General features: G+C 37.2%; 1 protein-coding gene across 1 annotated transcript in view; it reads right to left on the bottom strand.

Moving 5' to 3' along the window:
- LOC107554592 (diacylglycerol kinase zeta-like) overlaps positions 1–16,665 on the bottom strand; it is an 86,713-nt gene extending 70,048 nt beyond the window's left edge. The window contains exon 1 of the mRNA XM_016237154.1: positions 16,574–16,665. The gene's annotated coding sequence lies outside the window, so the exon portion shown is untranslated. The remainder of the gene's footprint in view (positions 1–16,573) is intronic.
- Between the last annotated feature and the right edge of the window lie 4,331 nt (positions 16,666–20,996).

The following is a 20,996-nucleotide window of genomic DNA, read 5'->3' as shown; positions in this document are numbered from 1 at the left end:
GAAAATTCAGAACATTTTGGTCCCAATCCCATTCTTCTCACAAAACTGTATAAGCAAAGCTTATAGAATACCCAAGACGTGTCACTCGTATAGTTTCGAATGGGGGGAAAATGCAACGCTCAATATGGCCGCTCTATCGAACAAAGCCCCGCCTTCTGAGTAAAAGAGCCAATGGCTAATCGGTAAATTTATCGCGTCACTGCAGCTGCCGTTAGAAGTTAGAAGTCAGCGTTCTGAGACGTGCGCTTAAGGATTGCTCATGCGCACTGGCTGGTCTAGCCTGAAAAATACGCTTTTTTAACGCCATTTGAGCAAAAGAAACATTTATGAGACAGTTGTTTTCAGATTTCATTGGTGATTTCAAATATGAAATTTAATCTTAAGCTTGGCAAACAGTTTTAGAGAATTTAATGTTTCCCCATTCAAAGAGATAGGAGCTGCACTTGCATGCCCGAGAGGAGTTTCAAAGATGGCCGCCATGTGACATGACTTGCCTTAAAAGAGATTTTGATATAAGCTGAGATTGTATAAATGTTATTTCATTCACATCCTTTCCAGTAGTAAAAAACAAATCCCAGTCTGTATCATCAAAGCAGTCTTGGAGCTGCTCGAGTTATTCATCCATGCCTGAATGTCCTTAGTGACGACTGCTTGCTGCTTGAGTTTACTTCTATATTTAGGTAGCAGATGAATAACATTATGGTCAGACTGTCCCAGAGGTGGCCGACACAAAGTTTTATATGCTTTGTTAACATTTCCATAACGGTCCAAGGTGCAAGTGGATGGAGTTGGAAAGGTCACATACTGCTGCAATAAGGGTAGGTAATCAGACAAACTACAAGTGTTAAAATCTCCTAAAATAAAGAAAACTGACTGATCAGCAGAACGGGAGAGAGTGCAGTCATAGCTCTCTGCTAAACTTTCAGCTGCCTTTTCCATATTCTGACTGAGAACTTAAGTCAATATATTTAGCCAAATAAATAGAAAATTCTAAAATAATTTCATAATCCGGGGTGCAAATCTTCTCCCTGATGCAAAAATCCTCAGCCCATTTTATCATCAACAAAGATGCACAAACCACCTTCAACCGACTTAAGTGATTTATCCTCATCTCTGTCGGCTCTGATGGTGGTGTATCCATTTAACGTAGGGCTTGGCTGATTTTTTAACTGGTCGACATGATTACTGACAGTGGAGGTTTATTTCCTCGTCATCTGACCCGCTGTTTCACTCCCCCTCTGGATCCTCTTTTCTTAGATTTATGCTTATCTGATCCGTGGAAACAGGATCTGCGTCTTAATTCATGAATGACCTCTTGAAAATGTTTATCCTCAACAGGGTCGCGATAAACCATGGACATCAGATCCTCCCTCGTGTACTGTATGTAAGCTTCTTGCTTCCCGTCGGCTACAGCAGAGGCACACCCCCAGAAATTTACTGTTTCAGTTTGCTTGACTGCATAGACATTTCAATTGACTCAATAGTCTGATATATTCAGTCTGCAAGACTGTTTACAACACTAAGTTTGCACGGTTGTCAAGAAGATTCCATCTGGTTCTCAACAAACGTCAAACCATACTGATCACTACTTGTCTGGTGCTGTTACGGTACTCCTCTACCAAAGTGAACAAAAAATCACCAATCTTAACATATATTTACGTAAATCAAGTAAATACATTATTTAGACGGTAATTTATCTTCATCAAATATATTGTAATGAGTGCACAATGTAAGTGTTTTGTTAAAAGTTAGTTTTTCTATTATCATTCTCTGTTCTAATCTTTGAAGTTACATTCCTGATAAGGAGGAAGATCCCCAGTTTTGAAAGGTACAGTATCATGTAATACTGCAGTTTCTGGTTTATGATTTAATGATAAAAGGTTAATCTTGAGATTAAAAGAAAGATGTTTGTTCAAGCTGGATGTTTTTTTCCCCCAACAAAGCAAGACCCAGAAATAACTGGCATGCTGTTTCACATAATTATCTAGGCAAGTTTAATTAGATAACCGTCATCGTTTCATCAGTAAATGATCTTCAAATGTGTCATAATGAGCACACAATGTAAAAGTTTGGTCGATTGCTAAGCTGACACTGCCTCTCAGACTAAATCTGCCTATACTGACAACTACTAAGACGACCCTTGAATATCCGACTGCCTCTTCTACTCAGACTTCCTCCTCCTGAAGTCCTGAACCCCCTCTAACTTCCACCATTTGTTCCATTCTCTATATGGTGCATTGAAAAAATACCTTTTTACTTCTAGATTTTGTTTCTATTCTCTGTACTATTCCCTACGGAAGAGAATTCATGCTTCAGTGAAGTGCACATTATAGGATCAATGTTAAATGCAATATACTGGCATTGCTTTTCATTGTTGAAATCATTCCACAGCGAAAAGCAATGCATTTTATTTCACTTATTTTCTTTTGAAAAACAGTGATCATAAATTAGCTTTTTTATGAATAATTTCCAAAAAAATTAAATGCAACCAGCTCAAATGCATTGCATTCCATTGTTTGATGCTCTACATCTCTCAAGTAAAGAAGATCATTGAATATCCTATTAATTACATGGTATTCAATAAAGTAATCAATTATTAACTTGCCACAGTGCTGCATTGAATTCAAATGTATTTGAGCAGATTCCATGTCAAAGTGTAAATACAATAGTAGTAATAGATAAGATACAGCTAGATAAGTGATTGCATAACAGCTTTTCACTCTGGCATGATTTCTATAGCTGGTTTTAAATGAAATGATGGATGGACGAATTCAAAGTGGCATTAGTTATCTTCCATAATTCTCGATATTTGTGCACTGAAAAATTTGGTACAACTTTCTATGAAGCCTATATTTATAACACATTATAAGGGTATTCTTAAGGCATTATAATGAATGCATAATGCATTATAAAAAAAACTTATGTTGTTTCATCTCATAAATAATCATAACAATTATAATACATTATAAAGCTTACTTATTTGTGGTTATAACATTTATGAGTACGATTATTTATAACATGCAATAAACACCATGCTAAATCCACTAAATTTACAATTATAAGTCTCATATCTTGACATTATTTATTTAAGATCTGTACAGTATCATACTATCTTACTGATATTACAATAAATATAGCTAAAATCAAATGTGCCATATTACACATTCATCTGATCAGATATCTGATCTTATGGCTGTTTAAGAAAAAATATTACTTTTATTTTTATTATTATTGTTGTTATTATTTATAAGAGGTTTTTGTCTGCTTTGAGTAAAGTAACAAGTTAACAATGGCAAGATATGAGACTTATATTCTGTGGACACAGGTTCTGTGTGGGCCTGCATATGACAACATGGATGGGCTTGGACCCCTACAATCTATAGGATCATGAGATTCATTTAAATATCATGCACTGAGACAAAAGCACACAATATAATACTTTTCCCTCAAAGTCAAGCAAACACGCACACAGACCAGAAGTCACTGTGTTGCCTATAACCATTTCACGCTCATACACTGTCATTGCTGAAACAAATTGTGACAAACTGAATAACTCTAGTCTGCACAGTGACTAGAGTGAATGAGACGCAATACATTTCTGCACATCTTAAATTGTCACTTCACCAAACATTTTAATCTGTTTGTCCTCCAACCAAAACACACACAACTGCACCAGATGACACTCGTGTCTTAAGGGGCTGAATTGTATGTGTATATGTGTGTGTGTGTGTGTGTGTGTGTGTGTGTGTAATCCAGTAGAGCTAATGCTTATACCATGACCTGATATCGAAGAAAGCAGCAGAGAAGATGGCGTGTGGGTGGGTTAGGATTGCGTGATAGACTGTTGTGGTCTGGAGTTAAAGGTTAAGTTTGGTGAAGAGGCTACTTTAAATAGAATCTTCACATTTAACACTTCTTCAGCAAAACTGAACAGATGTGCACAATTGACAAAACAAACATTCTATTTCACTGTCTACCCTCTATAGTAGAGCAAAATGTTGAAAAGGTTAGTCATAAAAATGTCTACTTCAATAAATAACTATACAGGACAAATGCAAAATAAAAATAATAAATAATAAAATACAGCCGGTATATTATCAGTAGCAAAATCTGTCATGATACTAGAGATATTAAAAGTCAGACTGATAGTGATAAGTTGTTTTGTTGTTGTCACTATTAACTAATAATTGCTCATTTAAAATAAATGCTGACATTTTAGTTTGTTTAGCACATTAAACAATTATGATGAAGAACTCAAAATTCATGAACTAAATTAGTTCACACAAGAAAAGAATAATGAGCAACAGTAAATGAGACAAAGCATGCAAAAAGTCTTTGAATGTTACGAGCGTGTTGGTATAGCAACACATCAACGACTTTTTACTTTTTTTTACCACGCTCTCGCATCATGCACAACTTAAAAGGCTACAGATCCCTCCTCCATTATGCTCAGAGATGTTACAAAAGCTGTCAGCCATGCCTAAAGTGCTGACATGGAGTTGAAAGATAATCTAACTCAAAAGCTTGTGTGTATAAAGACAGTAACATTAAAACAGTTTAAAAGAGTAAACAGCTAAGAGTATCAGACAAATAAACGAATAACGCAAACAACACACATGTTGATCACTCCTATGGAGTGGTGCTGGTGTTGTGACGATGATTTGCATATGCAGGCTTTAACAGGGAAGTATAGTTCATCTGCTATAAAGAGCCTTGTGAGAGATGCCAAGACCACCTCCTGTTTGCATGATGAGTTTGTTTGCTATGAATGACACACTGTTAAATGCAAACTTGACACAGATGTCAGGAAGAAATTGTTGTCAGCTTTGTGGTACCACGCTCAATTTATAAAAAAAATAGATATACAGACATTTCACATTTTGTTTCCACTTTTAAATGTTGTGTCCTCAAATTTTCTTATCAAACACAGTCAGCATGAAAGTGTTAATAAATGATCTGAGCATGTCCAGAAGTGACTGGCACAGCTCTAAACAAAATGCATTAAACAGCATGAACCAAATTCACACTGCTAGACAAAACAAACGGTTCTAACATCTGAAGAACACATGAAACATTGTTACTGGTTAGTCTGGTTGGTCTTAAGAAACCCCTGTATAATTATGGTCCAGTAGACCCCATTTGAACAAATCTAATGTGTTGACAAAATAGATCACAATGCAGGGGTTTCAAAATAGTTTTTACAGTTAAACTACATGTAACTTGACATACTGTATAGCAGCTTGTCTCAAAACTGCTCACGCACTCTCAAAAAAAAGGTACAAAAACTGTCAATGGGGTGGCACACTTTCTAAATACTTTCTAAATTGTACTTATTTACTGCTAAAGGGAGCATATTAGTTCTTTAAAGTTACATATTAGTGCCTAAATGGTAAATTTTAGTAGCTTTTAAATGGGTACCGCTCCAGTGACAGATTGTGTAAATTTTTTTCCTGGGCTTAATATCTGCATGTGTACAAAGACAAACAGAAAAAAAGAGCTGACAGAATGCAGCCCTTCAATTAACAAATATTCAACAAATACCCAACAAATAAACAGACTAAATGTTTCTAGTATTTGTAAAACCGTATTTTTCCATCTTAAAAATATATATCTAAATTACAACCTATGCTCTCAATGTCAAATGCAAAAACATGAATTCATGCGTTCATGACCTCAAGGTTAGATCACTGTAATGCTTTATTGGGTGGCTGCTCGGCGCGCTTAATAAACAAACTCCAGCTGGTCCAAAATGCAGCAGCTAGACTTCTTACTAGAACCAGGAAGTACGACCATATTAGTCCAGTTCTGTCAACACTGCCCTGGCTTCCCTATTAAACATCGTATAGATTTTAAAATCTTGCTAATTACTTATAAAGCCCTGAATGGTTTGCGCCTCAATACTTGAGCGAGCTCATATCGCATTATAGTCCTTCACGTCCGCTGCGATCTCAAAACTCTGGCCATTTGATAATACCTAGAATATCAAAATCAACTGTGGGTGATAGATCCTTTTCCTATTTAGTGCCCATACTCTGGAACAATCTACCTAGCACTGTTTGGGAGGCAGACACACTGTCAGTTTAAATCTAGATTAAAGACCCATCTCTTTAATCTGGCATACACATAACACACTATCACATTTCTATAATTCAAATCTGTTAAAGGATTGTCAGGCTGCATTAATTAGGACAACCGGAACCGGGAACACTTCTGATAACACCCAATGCACTTGTTACATCGTAAGAAGAATGGCATCTACGCTAATATTAATCTGTTTTATTCTTATTCCGAGGTCACCGTAGCCATACGGATCCAATCTGTATCCAGATCAGATGGTGGATCAGCACCAAGAGACGACCTCTACAGCCCTGTCAGCGGAGAACATATCAACTAGACGGACCCTAGAGACACATCCCCTGTGAGGACCTCGTCGGCCATTGGTACAAGACCACGAGAACGAGTCCACTGCTTAATCTGACATGTGTTGCAGCCTGGAATTAAACCACACCATGCTGGTTTCATCTGGCCAGAGGAGAACTGGTCCCCGGCTGAGCCTGGTTTCTCCCATTTCTGTCACCGATGGAGTTTTGGTTCCTTGCCACAGTCGCCTTTGGCTGGCTCGGTTGGGGACAACATTTCTGGCAACATTGTTGACTTGATTGCACAGACACTATTGGAAGAGAGCTGAACTGAGCTGGATGATGACATCACTGAATCCACAATGAACTGACTTTAATTGACTTTTCTATTGTCCTCTTGCATTATCAGCTCACGTTTTTCCTGTTTAACACTGTAAAGCTGATTTGACACAATCTGTATTGCATAAATCACTATATAAATAAAGGTGACTTGACTTGACTTGACTAAATATATACATTTATAGAGCACAAAACTATTAACCTATATTATAAAGACTTCAGGCCAACACAGATTATGAATTACAATGGGAAAATTGCTAACAGCATGAAATTAAACTCTGACAGCAATTGTCTTGAAAAGTGTTGCTGAAGGCAGTGATTTTGTTACACAAGCAGTATTTGATGGCTGTAGCGCTGATGCTTGAAAAGGGAACAAATTAAGAGAGTCAATTGTCTGACAACTGTTGTCATTAACAATTAAGAGACATTAAAGTTCACAGAGAGTCTGTAACAGCCAAGACACTCAGACACAGTGAAAACTTTTAAAAACTTTTGTTGAGCTTCACTGATATGACTGCATGTGTGCTTGTCCATCGGGAATCTGAACTCTCTGTGTGCAGCTAATTTTTTTCTGTTTGCCATTAGGGATTTTGTGTGATGTGTGCGAGACGTGCGTGATTATGACAGTGCTGTCCCTCTCGGGTTGTGCCCCAGACCATGGGAAAGAGGAAGCACTTAAACTGTCTGCAGTCAGTTGACTCCCCTCACACACACACACACACACACACAGGTTTGTTTTTATGGTTTATGGGGACTATCCATAGGCGTAATTGTTTTTATACTGTACAAACCGTATTTTCTATTGCCCTACACCAACCCTACCCCTAAACCTACCCCTCACAGGAAACTTTCCGCATTTTTAGATTTTCAAAAAAACTCATTCTGAATTATTTATAAGCCTTTTGAATTACGGGGACACTGAAAATGTCCTCATAAATCACCTTCTCGTTGTAATACCTATGTCATACCCATGTTATTAAACAAATTTGTGTTCTCATAAACCAGATAAACATGCACACACACACACACACACTGAAGTGTTATTTGTTTATGGGTCACTGACAAATAGGAGTGATGATAATACACAAAAGGAAAAAAAACATACTTTTTGTATTCATGGTGGCTTCATTTGGTTCTGAAAATCCAAATTTCAATCAAAATAAAATTTGCAGTGTAATGACTCTGAAATGGCATGTAGAATAACCATTAAAGGCATCGTTCACCCAAAAATGAAAACTCTGTGAACTATCTAAAAATTCTGTTTCAATAAATGTCATTCTTTTGAACTTTTTCATCAACTTTTTCCACTTATTGAAGAATGCATCATGGTTTCTGCAAAACCATGCAAAAAGCATCAAGTATATTAACGATTTTCAACATTGATAAGACATTTTTATTGAGCACCAAATCAGCATTTATATAGTCATTTCGCACATACAGAAATCACGCAGTAATAAAATAAAGCTACTAAATGACTACATTATATTCTAAGTATCGAGGGGGTAACGTTGCTGGTTTTGCAGTAATTAAACTCACAAATTCACTGTTACACTATTAGTATAGATTACATGGTTTTAATGCACTCCATGTAGTGTTGTTCTTGCCACCACAACGTGCAGTAACACTGTGTAATGCACACCCTTAGGAAATGCCCCCAGTTTCCATTTCAGAAATCTGTTCACCTTAAAATGATGGCCGTCACCTAGTCATTCCACACCCTGCATCAGAGTGTAAATAACTGTGAAATGTGAATGTAGCTCATGGTTATTTACCTAATATAGTTCACTTTTTGAGCAATAGCCAAAACCAATTATGTAAAATATTTTCATCAACATTTTCAGGAAAACTGCATTGATCATTTACTGTTGATGTACAACTTGCTGCGTTTCAGTGTAAAATCTCACTAAGATGCCTTTTGCCCTAATCAATGTCTGAAATTTACCATAGCTCACCACAGACATGACAGAAAGAGGGAGAGAGAGGAAGAGAGAAAAGTCAAGAGAGGGGCGGGGGAGAGAGGGAGATTCATTTCAGCTTGAGTAAATATTTACATGAGAGCACAGAGGCAGTTTCTGGATATGACATGCCTCTGTGTCACACATACACACACTAGGGATGTAACGGGATGAAAATTTCATATCACGATTATAGTGACCAAAGTTATCACGATTATCAATATTATCACGGTTTTGTTCAAATTAGATGAAAACGTTCAAAAAGAACGTGACATGTAGTTACAAAGTTACTTATAGTTAGTAGAATGTCTAAAGTGGACTATCGAAATAAAGTGTAACCCAATTAGCAGCTATATGCACTTTTTTTAGCATAAAATGATAAATTAAATTTTAAACGGTAATACTAACCGTCAGGGCATTTTATCGTGATTTATCGTGAAACCGGTAATCGTTACCTCCCTAACACACACTCAGTCTCAGATCCAGAGTGGAACAGATTAACTGTGTTAATGTTGCTTTGTTTGTAAAGTGAAGGTTACACCTTTCAACACAAATGCCTTAGATAACACAACACCTGTGCTAGTTAAACTGTACTATAATCTACCAGAGGAGAGGAGATGAGAGGAGGCCTTGGAGGTTGAAGGAGAGGTTAGAAATTGAAGTTGATTAATAGCTACACAAACACACATGCACATTTTAGGGGAAAAGCAAAATAAGATAAGACGCAAGCTAGCAGAGCCGCATTGATGAGATTAACACCTACTTTTGGTTGCTGGTTTTAGCCGTCAGTGGTTTCATACAAACGCTCATCTGCAGCAGTCGCTTTCTGGTGCTGACTGCATTCTGCCTTGTTGTTGCAGGCCATTAAACATGTGAAGCTCTGACCTTGCCTCTGTCTCAACATCACAGTTCAACTCTGTGAAGTGTGTGCAATAAAAATAACTCCATGTGTGTGCTTAAGGGCTGCTGTGACCCTTTTCTGAAATCCCTTAGTGAATTTCAGAGAAACTACATTCATTGAAAAACTCAATTCAGTGTGTTTTTGAGTGGATGATTCCACGTGACCTCTTCTCTATTACCTCGGCACTGACGATCACTGCAGGGCTCTTGTAGGTTACAACTCAATGTGAGCAAAGATGACCCAAGTCTACCCACACTTTATATTATCTTACTAACAGCACATAGTGAGAGGTGGGGGAAGCGGTTTTCACTTACATAGTATATATGTCCTAATCTTCCACCTCCATCCTGATTTATTTAGGCATTTCTGCAAACTGACTTTTCCACGGCTAAGTGAATATTTTCAACATGAAGGAGATGTGGGGGTAAATATAAAGCTTTGAAGCTGGTTTCTGGTTTGGCATGTCTTCATGTCTTTTGCTGAAACGCAAGTTAGGTGAATAGCACAGATACCTATTAATGCAACAGACACAGCTTTCAGACAAATTTTTAGACATCATTTGTCATTATGAACCTACATATCCACCAGTTCTGACAAAGCCTTCAAATTATACAGAAACTCAAAACAAGCCTGTTCATGAAGCTTGCAAGTGTCTGCAACTGATTCTGGGGTGTGCGATACCACGATTTTTGATCATGGATGATTAAAATGTCTCCACGATCTGATTTTAAAGAAAATTCGTAGTATCGTGCTACAGCGCACATTTTATCAGTTACAGTTCTGGAGTCTCCGTCTCAATATACTGTGCAACGCAACATACATACACATCAAGTGTTAACTCAGTGGCAGAGTTACACTCACAGGCTGATTCTGGGGTGTGCGATACCACGATTTTTGATCATGGATGATTAAAATGTCTCCACGATCTGATTTTAAAGAAAATTGGTAGTATCGTGCTACAGCGCACATTTTATCAGTTACAGTTCTGGAGTCTCCGTCTCAATATACTGTGCAACGCAACATACATACACACACATCAAGTGTTAACTCAGTGGCAGAGTTACACTCACAGGACACTAGGGTTGGGTACCGAAACCCGTACCTATGTAACCATTATGTACTAGAACCGAATCCGAATGCAGATTTCGGTGCCATGCCTGAGCGATCGATTGAAATATTTGTCCTCAGGTTCTCCAAAACGGACGTAAGCATCATCATCACTGGCACTGCACGTGAAAAATAATTTTCCAACTGAGAAAATGCACGTGAACAAGTCGGAAAGCTCTAATAATACAAATCCAACACATCTTTGTAGTAACGAGAGTGTCTATGTTGTTTTCGCATTCCGACTTAAAAGCACAACTCGGGAAATGAGAGCATCCGAGGAGCGCGTGAATGCAGTAATTACACTTGCTCTGATGGCAGCAGGTAGCCTTTCGTTAACTAAGCTAAACGTGCTTAAATTAAAATGCCTAAAGCTAAACCTCCCTTGTATTCACATTTCTAAACCTGTTGTCCAACAAAAGAGAACATTATAACCTTTTTACTCCACAACACCAGTCAAATGCTTCCTTTTGTGATCTGATGAGGCTTCTTGTCACAGAATGAGGCAGAAAATATGTTCTATATGCTACTTTTAAAAGAATACAGCGATTAGCAATAGATTAGAAATTAGGGTGACCCATACGTCCAATTTTCCCCGGACATGTCCTCTTTTTGGACCTACAAAAATGCGTCCGGCCGGGATTTCTTAATTGCCCAAAATGTCCGGGATTCGGCTGTTTTCTTAATCCAGCTTCCGCTGAATCTCTCTGACCACTGCCGCCTGCTCCCGCAACATGTGTTTCGCTCCTGCGATTTTCGTGGCCACACCTTTAAACATTCTAATATTGTATATAATTTTGGCGCATCAGGGAGCCGCTCTCAGGATGCGGAGTATTTAAATATTTTTGAAGGAGCGTTTGTGCTGTTTACTTTCACTTTCGATTTCACGATCACATGCACTCTGTGTAAAGTGAGCACATCTTACAAGATCAGATATTTGTCAATGAGCTCAGAATCTGTTAAGCGTATACTCCAGCATGGTCTTGTCAGTCATCTCTCCTTATTCTCGACCTGTGATCAGTCAAAGCTGACTCCGGTAGCTCTTGTTGGATGCAGGGTCGCTAAGTCCGTGTTTTTTCCACAGAATTGGGCTACTTTTGCCATGGGTTGATTTTCCCAAGTGGGTTAAAGGTTTGAAATATTGCATAAATTACATTTGACTGAAATGCTTGCATTGAAACATTTTGCATTCTACCCATGATAAAACTTTCATGGTCTTCTACATTAACTGTTCCCTCCTGGTGGAATGACCTGCCCAGCTCAATCCAAGCAGCTGAGTCCTTAATATTTTCAAGAAACGGCTGAAAACACATCTCTTTCATCTTCATTTGACCCTCTAACTCTAGCACTCTCTATTCTAATGCTACTTCTAATTTTATCTGCTTGTTTTTTTTTATTAAAAAACTTGACCCTCTAACATTTGCACTCTCTATTCTACTTCTATTCTCGACCCTCTAACACTAGCTTTCCCTATTCTTTCTACTTGTTTTCTTTCTTTTTACTTACTATAAAAACAAAATAAGCAAAAAAAAAAAAAAAAACCTTGCTACGTATACTGTTAGGTGAAGCCCTGCCCACAAACCCCGCCAATCCATCATTTTTTGAGGGGATTTTTTTTTTCTTCTTTCAATAGGTATCTGTTCAGGCACCGGAACCGTTTTAAAAGTATCGATTTGGCACTGGTATCGAGAAAAACCCAAACGATACCCAACCCTACAGGACACTGCACTTCGCAATCACAAAAGCACATTATTTGCATGTGCTTTAAAGCCTTGCCAGTTAAACATTTCATTTGCATGCTGTTCTGACATGCGCTGTTTCTGAGCTTGTACACCTGAAGTGTGCGCACACTAAAACCTGTCAAACAGTGCCTGATTACTGGACTAAGTTATCTTTCGTGTCTGACTACGCTAATGCTGTCAAAAACACACAAGGTTTATATATAAACACAGTTGGTTATGTCTAAAGTTAAAGTAAGCAGTTGATAAAAATGGATGCTTGCCTTTATACTATATACGTGCAGGTCTTAAAGTGACAGCAGACTAACAGTATTAAACATGCTACCGCTTATGGGATAGCTCACCCAAAAATTTTAATTCTGTTATTATTTACTCACTCTCATGTTGTCCCAAACAAACCTGTATTAATTTCTTCCTTGTGCTGAACAAAAAAGATGATATTTTGAAGAATGTGGGTAACCAAACAGTTGCTTTGATAGTAGGAAAAAAAATACTACGGAAGTCACTGGGGACCAGCAACTATTTGGTTTCCCACAATCTTCAAAATAACTTTTATGTTCAACAGAAGAAAGAAACTCATTCAGGTTTAAAACAACATTAGAGTGAGCAAATGATAAAATAATTTTCATGTTTGGGTGAGCTCTCTCTTTAATGTTAATAAAATAACAAAACAAAGAGAAAAATCACTAACTGCTCTTGACTGAAGAACTTTAATACAGTTGCTTTAATAAGGATCAATGTATAATTTATACAGTGAAACGTACACACAGTTAATGCTACTGCTAAATACACATCCTGTAAGGAGGCACTGTCTGTTTGTTTATAATGTGTATTTTTATTAATAACAAAATAATGACAAACATTTTTATCTTCGTCCACTTTGTCCTAAATATCTGCCATTCTTTTTTATTTGTACGGCTTTGTTTTTAAAATAGAGAAACTAGTTTGGCTGTACTGCTCAACTTGCAAAATAATAAAACCAACATGACAAAGAATTGTGATAAAATCATGAATCGTGATTTTCCTGAAAAAAAAGTGTGATATATTTTTGCCATATCGCCCACTCCTATGCATATGTCTGCATGGTGACTGAGAATCAAAATTAAGAGGTAGAATATTTGCTCCTTTTTTGCCCTCAATTACCCCAATTTTGGATTGAAAGCATCTGATAAATGGATTAATCCATAACAAATATAGGTAAAACTAGGTAAAGTTTGATTAGTCAAAATCCAAATAATATTACTAAAAATGTTCACACACACACAAACACACACAAGACTAATGAACATTTCAAAAGTGTTTTGCTTTTAAAAATGTGCACATAAACATGTCAAGAAAATGTAATTAGTCATATATTACAGTTTCTAAAACATGAAATTTACTAATCCTGTACTTTGAGTAGCCGAGTATATGTGCTATGCGTGTTGCTGTCACGTCATGTCTCAGTTTTGAACACTGTCTGAGTTTCTATTCCTCTCTCTCATTTCTTCCCATGCTGTAACCGTTCATTCATTCATTCAGTCTGCTCTCATCGTCTTCTTTAGTAGAACTTTCCACCAACTGTGTGTGCTCACAGTTGTACTCAAAATCCCATTTAGAAGTGCCAAAAAAAAAAACTTATCCATGGTATGTAAAACTAGGTAAAGTTTGATTAGTCAAAATCCAAATAATATTACTAAAGATGTTCACACACACACAAACACACACAAAAGACTAATGAACATTTCAAAAGTGTTTTGCTTTTAAAAATGTGCACATAAACATGTCAAGAAAATGTAATTAGTCATATATTAGTTTCTAAAACATGAAATTTACTAATCCTGTACTTTGAGTAGCCGAGTATATGTGCTATGAGTGTTGCTGTCACGTCATGTCTCAGTTTTGAACACTGTCTGAGTTTCTATTCCTCTCTCATTTCTTCCCATGCTGTAACCGTTCATTCATTCATTCAGTCTGCTCTCATCGTCTTCTTTAGTAGAACTTTCCACCAACTGTGTGTGCTCACAGTTGTACTCAAAATCCCATTTAGAAGTGCCAAAAAAAACAACTTATCCATGGTAAAAATCGCAATTTAATCTTGATGAAAACACTTTGCTACGTGTCATTCCTATCAGTGGTCTTTTGCAATGACTATATTCGCAGTACTATAGCACAGCCTCTCATTCCATATTGCTTACATGTACAATATATCTGCATATTAGGCTTTAGATGCAGCTCATGCAATCAGAATGTACAGTCAAATTTATTCTCTTTTTTAAATAAATAAATATCTAGTCTGCAATGAGGAGTTATCTCTTTGTCAGCATGCTAGAAATGACAGTCTCTATGTCTCCCTCACACACACAATCAGTGGCCTTTAAACACAGTAGTTTAATAATTTACTTGACTCTGTTAAAAGCCTTTCCTTTATTTTCAAACTGTACCAAAGTGTCTTATTAACCAGTGGTGGACAAAGTACACAAATCAAGTACTTGAGTAAAAGTACAGATCCGTATAATAAAATATTACTCCAGTAAAAGTAAAAGTACTCCATTTTCAATTTTACTCGAGTGAAAGTACGAAAGTACTTGATTTTTTATGTACTTAAGTAAAAAGTACCGATAGATGAATGTTTATTTTGCAGTTTTATATAGGCCACTTTTATCATTTAATTTTATATTAGCATATATTTTTTTATAATCCTACTGCTCAAAATACCTGGGATTTTCCCAAAATAACCAATAAGGAAATAATGAATATAATAAGGAAAATATAATTAGATTTTCATAATGATTTTTTTCTTCTCAAACCTTGTCTGTGGTGTAAAAACACCCCTGGACAAATGCCCCCAGAGGGCATCACTTCCCACTTTGATAATTACTGTAGTTACCATATTCTGAACAACACATCCTTTCTTTTTCCCTTAGATGTAATCCAGCAAGCTAGACAGATAGCATCACCTAACATTATTGACTTATTTACATTATGGTTATGAATAAATATTTGTCTACTCGGCTAGTTGATCCAGATACATAGTAACTTAGGCTATGTGTGCTGACAAACAATATAAAAACAGACATCACATAGGGCTAAATGCATAGCATTTTAGTAAAACTGCTAATTTACAGCAGCGGGGAAGATGAACGTGCATGAGTTCTTTTATTTAATCTGTGTTATTTTAATGTTTTTTGACCTAAAACATAGAGACTCTGATGTTAATGTGTCTGCATCCAAGCATTAACAGATCACCCTTTATAGCAGATTTAGTTCACAAACAACTGACAACTTTGACCTAAATATGATTTTCAGTTACAATCATTAATACTAAAATTCGACATTAGCGCATGCTCACAAGATCTCCCGGTTGTTACTTGTGAATTCAGTTCACTGGAGACTCGCACTAAACGGATCATTTGAATCATTGAGTTGTCGACTCGAGAACAGCTGCAATCGGATCATTCCAATTTGTGAATGAATCGTTTGGTGCGATTTGCGAACCGATTTAACGGGTTCATTGAACAGAATCAGTTCGTTCATGAATCAGACATGGCTTCTGCGTCTCGGAGCACGTGATATATTATAATGAGTAATAAGTTTTATGAAATGTAGTGAAGTAAAAAGTACGATCTTATGCTTTGGAATGTAGTGAAGTAAAAGTAAAAGTTACTCAAAATAAAACTACTCCAATAAAGTAGATACTTGAAAAATGTACTTAAGTACAGTAACGAAGTAAAACTACTTAGTTACTGTCCACCACTGTTATTAACATACACAAACACAAGGGTGCATGCATAAGTGCACTATTTTTAGAGTTTCACTCACAAGGCTAGGAAAAGTTCTGCTAACAACAGCAGCCTGCAATATCTTATTTTCGCTCTGAAACAAATATAATACAGATTACGACACCTGGCTTTAAACAACTACAAACCACAGGACAATACAACACAATGCTGTTAAAATACAGCAGCAACAGCTGATGACAGAATCAGACAGCAATGAGATTAGAGTCACTGTAACTAAGCCACAGATGATTCGAGAATCACCAGACTCCCCTAATAACCCTCATGTCTCACTCACACACGTGCACCGTTAGCACAAATCACAGTCTAAAGGACACAGCACTGCACTCTACAACTCCAGATCAACTAAACCTCAAAATCAAGCTCTCAAAAGAGAAGAGTCATGTAAATGTACAACCTGATGGAGGAGTCAAAATCATCCAAACGTCTTCTCCTTTCCTCACCAGAAACTTTTAGAGAAAGCAAGAGAGAGGGGGGAAGAGAGTAAGAGAGAAAGAGGAGAATGGAGACATAAAGGAGGTTGGGGATGGGGAAAGAGAGAGCATGCAGTGTGCCCTAAGAGAGTGGGAGGGTCAAAAAGAGAGCTGGTGAGAGAGAGGGGGGGGGATCACAGACAGCAGCATGATTCTACTGACAAAGCATGCTTCCTCTGACGCAAAAACCTATCATATATGCAGATCAGAATCAACCAATAACTTGAAAACATACGCTCATTGTCATGTACACACCTTTTCCTTTCATTGCATGGACAAAAAATTTAATCATATCTAGGAAATCTTCTTTTATGTTGCACAAAAGAAAGGAAAGAAAGTCCCATAGATTTGGAGCAACATGAGGGTGAGTAAATGAAGACGGAATACTTATTTTGTGGATTGTTCCTTTAAGGTGCTGTGAATCCATTTGAAACTAATAATATGCAACTATATTATCCCAAACATTCACACATGCATACACACACACACACACACACACACACACACTGTACACTTCCTTCCCCCACACCTGAACCCACACAAACACTTACTCACTCTGCCTCTGTCGATATGCATGTGCACACAAAAGTCTGTTCTATGCAGATGCTTCACCAAAGAGCCGTTAGGTGAATAACCATGCGTGCATCTGCATCTGCATCTGCCATATATGGTAAAGGTGCTGCTTAGAGTCTCTCTGGCTGCTAATGTTTCACTGCTCAACACAAGAAATGCACAGTGGTTTGATAGTCTTGAGATAGAAGGGTTTTAGACTAGCATTTCATAAACCAGACAAGCAGATTATATTTAGAACTCCGTCTCTGAGTGCAGAAGTGGGAGGAATGAGAGGGAGTGTGAGTCACCACGCAAACAAGGAACACAAGCAAAACCTGTCTGTATATTTATTTGCCGTGTGTGAACTAAACGTGCTGTCTCAGACCTCAGATAACCATCTCCCACAGCAACTGTTGCTGCTTCTGTCTGGGTGTCACAGCACATCATTACCCGATAATCATCTGAGATACCACCTAAGGGCAGCTGTCAGTCATATCTGCTGACAGCTCAATCTTCATACACCATCTAAAAAGCCGTTCTACTCCTGCACATATCCACATTTGAGCACACCGGTTGTTGCAGCTATTGAGGAAGGGAGGCACCTGCTGGTCAGAAGCTGTCGTTACAGGTGTAATAGCGTGTCATGCTCTGCCTAACAAATTCTTGAAGGTTTAAAATCACACATATTGACAGTAAGTTAAATGGGTCCTATTATGCTTTTTCACTTTTTTAATTTTAGTCAGTGTGTAGTGTGTATGTTTGGGCATAAAAAAGATCTAGAAAGTTACAAATCTCAAAGTCCACTCCAAAGGGAGATATTTTGTTTTTTAAAAATCCCTTTTCAAGAACTACAGCGAATGGCTCGTTTGGACTACAGCGTTTGTTTCCAAGCTTTGTGATATCACAAAGCGGCTCATTGGAATATCATTATAATCATCAAATAATTCCCGCCTACAGAAATTCGAATGGTTGGGGGGTGGGGAGGGGCGAGGTTGTGGTTAGAACGCTTGGTTGAGTGAGTGCATCAGACGAGACGACGAAGAAGAAGTGCTGCTGCAGAGTTAGTGCATCAGAGAAAACCAAGAAGAAGAGCTGCTGTGCTGCAGCGTAAAAATTTCGGCATGTCTAGAACAATTCTTACAAGTATAACACGACATAGCTGTGCACCGTGGACAGACGCCGAACGGTGCCGCCGGTGTGCCTACACTCATAGAAAATAATGCATTTGAATTTTAAAGATGTGATGCGACGCTGCGCGACCGCCTGAAACGCTGTTTTTTTCACCTCCATGCCCAAACGTCTTTGTTTGGGCTTCCGAAAGCGGATGATGTCAGGAAACAGTGGGGTTACTGACATTGATGACATAAAGATGACATTGTTTGAGATGTCTTTGTTATGGGCTATGGTTAGGGGTAAGGGTAGGGGTAGAGTTAGGTCAAATAATGTCATATTTGCATTAAAAATGACATAACTGAGGGAATGACACTTAATGACAGTTGTCACAAACATGCATAAAACCTCCTTCATATTCATGACATGTGTCATGTCATGATTATGAAGGTATCATGTCAGTCTTATGCACACCCCTTCAAGTAAAGTGTTACCAACAGGGGTTGCAATTTATTTTTTATCTCTGTCCCTGAGCATTATAACCCCAATTTGCTATTGCGTGCTGCGCATTTTACTGAGGACAGCTTCCACAACATGAGGGAGAACACTAGTGCCGGATTCGCCCAAAAGCTTGTGTTGAAAGACGGAGCAAGGGGGCGTGGCAGTACTGAAACACCGTCTAAGCTGTTCGCCAATCACAACGCACTGGGACAGCTAACCAATCACAACACATTTTGTTTTTCAGAAGGTGGACCTTCATCAAAGCCGGAACTAATCGAGCCATTTGTGCCAGCCTGGGGAGAAACGTATTTTAATCATGTAAATTAAGTGAAAAATAATACGTGTATGGCCAAAGTAAACCGTGGGGGAATCACAGGGCTCGATTAACGCTTGTTTGGGATAAGTAGGTTAAAGGGGCGAGTGAGAGAGAATTTTACTTGGCCGACCGGACAAAGAGGCCTGGTTAAAATGTCAATAACAAAAATAACTATATTTTAGCTTAGATTTTTTTAAATAACTAGAAATGAGAGCATCAGCACACAAAATAACTAAAGAAAGTTATAGATACATAGATACAAAAAAAAAAAAAGATTTTCACAATATATGATGTAGGTGAGCAACATTACACAACAAAGATGTTTCCCCGAATATCAACACGATTGCAATGTGACACTGATTTTATACAAGTTGCTCAATTTAACAAGTTAAAATTAAGTTACTTACATTTTACACACAATATTGACGGTTTTTGCTCAATTTCGCAAAGAAAATTGTTCCAATCAAAGCCCCATTAGAACTGTTGTGTGTCTCCGAGCAACACACAGTGGTGTTTGAACAAATCGAGTGAGTCAATGATTCAGTAACCCATTCATAAATACAGTCACTTGCCTCCTTTCTGAATGAATCAGCCATTTGAACAAATCAGTTGAATGAATAACTAAATGACTCACTCATTAAAACATTTGACGCCACCTACTGGTGGTTTGGTTTCATATTTGAAAGTATCATTGCATTTCTCCCAACATTTCTTATTTGTATGCTCAAAAAGTGTAAATACATCTAATGTCATTATGCAACTTCTGTGTTTCCTGCAGTGGTAATATTGAGTTTGTTGATACTGATTTCATCTGAATGGTAACAGTTCTGTTTTGTTACATTCAGCAACTAATTTTCAGTTAATTATTTCTACCACTTTCCAGTTACAGAGCACTTTATTTTCAGAGTTGTTTAAGTGAGAGAACATCTGTATCTTAGTACAGATTGGGGGAATTGTAATGTTTAATAATTTATTTTATTATGTAAATAATTATTTTGCATTGAAAAAGGTAGATTTTTGTTTGTATATCCTATCAATTATAGTTCTTAGAAAGAAAATCGGAATCAGCAAAATATCGGCAGGTCACAAAATAAACAAATAAACCGAAATCGGAAATGGCCAAGAAAATTGCAATGCAATTGGTGCATCTCTAAAATAAATCAAACTCCTCTCAATATGATCATCACAAAATGCCGAGTTACATAGACTACTGTTCAAAAGCTGGAGTTTTATTCACTAAGGATGCATTAAACTGATCAAAGGTGACAACTCATTTTATAATGTTACAAAAGATTTACATTTCAAATAAATCCTGTTCTTTTGGACCTTCTTCAAAAACCATGAAGAAAAATATATCTCATTTCAATGAGAATATTAAGCTACACAGTATCCTATCAATTATAGTTCTTAGAAAGAAAATCGGAATCAGCAAAATATCGGCAGGTCACAAAATAAACAAATAAACCGAAATCGGAAATGGCCAAGAAAATTGCAATGCAATTGGTGCATCTCTAAAATAAATCAAACTCCTCTCAATATGATCATCACAAAATGCCGAGTTACATAGACTACTGTTCAAAAGCTGGAGTTTTATTCACTAAGGATGCATTAAACTGATCAAAGGTGACAACTCATTTTATAATGTTACAAAAGATTTACATTTTAAATAAATCCTGTTCTTTTGAACCTTCTTCAAAAACCATGAAGAAAAATATATCTCATTTCAATGAGAATATTAAGCTACACAACATTGATAATAATAAGAAATGTTTGAGCACCATATTAGCATATTAGATTGATTTCTGAAGGATCATGTGACACTGAAGACTGGAGTCACGACTACAGAAAATTCAGCTTTGCCATCACAG

The sequence above is a fragment of the Sinocyclocheilus grahami genome, unplaced genomic scaffold (assembly GCF_001515645.1).
Source record: "Sinocyclocheilus grahami isolate Dianchi unplaced genomic scaffold, SAMN03320097.WGS_v1.1 scaffold508.1, whole genome shotgun sequence".
NCBI classification, from domain to species: Eukaryota; Metazoa; Chordata; class Actinopteri; order Cypriniformes; family Cyprinidae; genus Sinocyclocheilus; species Sinocyclocheilus grahami.
The sequence above is the reverse complement of the archived record's forward strand: the minus strand, read 5'-3'. Positions and strand labels throughout refer to the sequence as shown.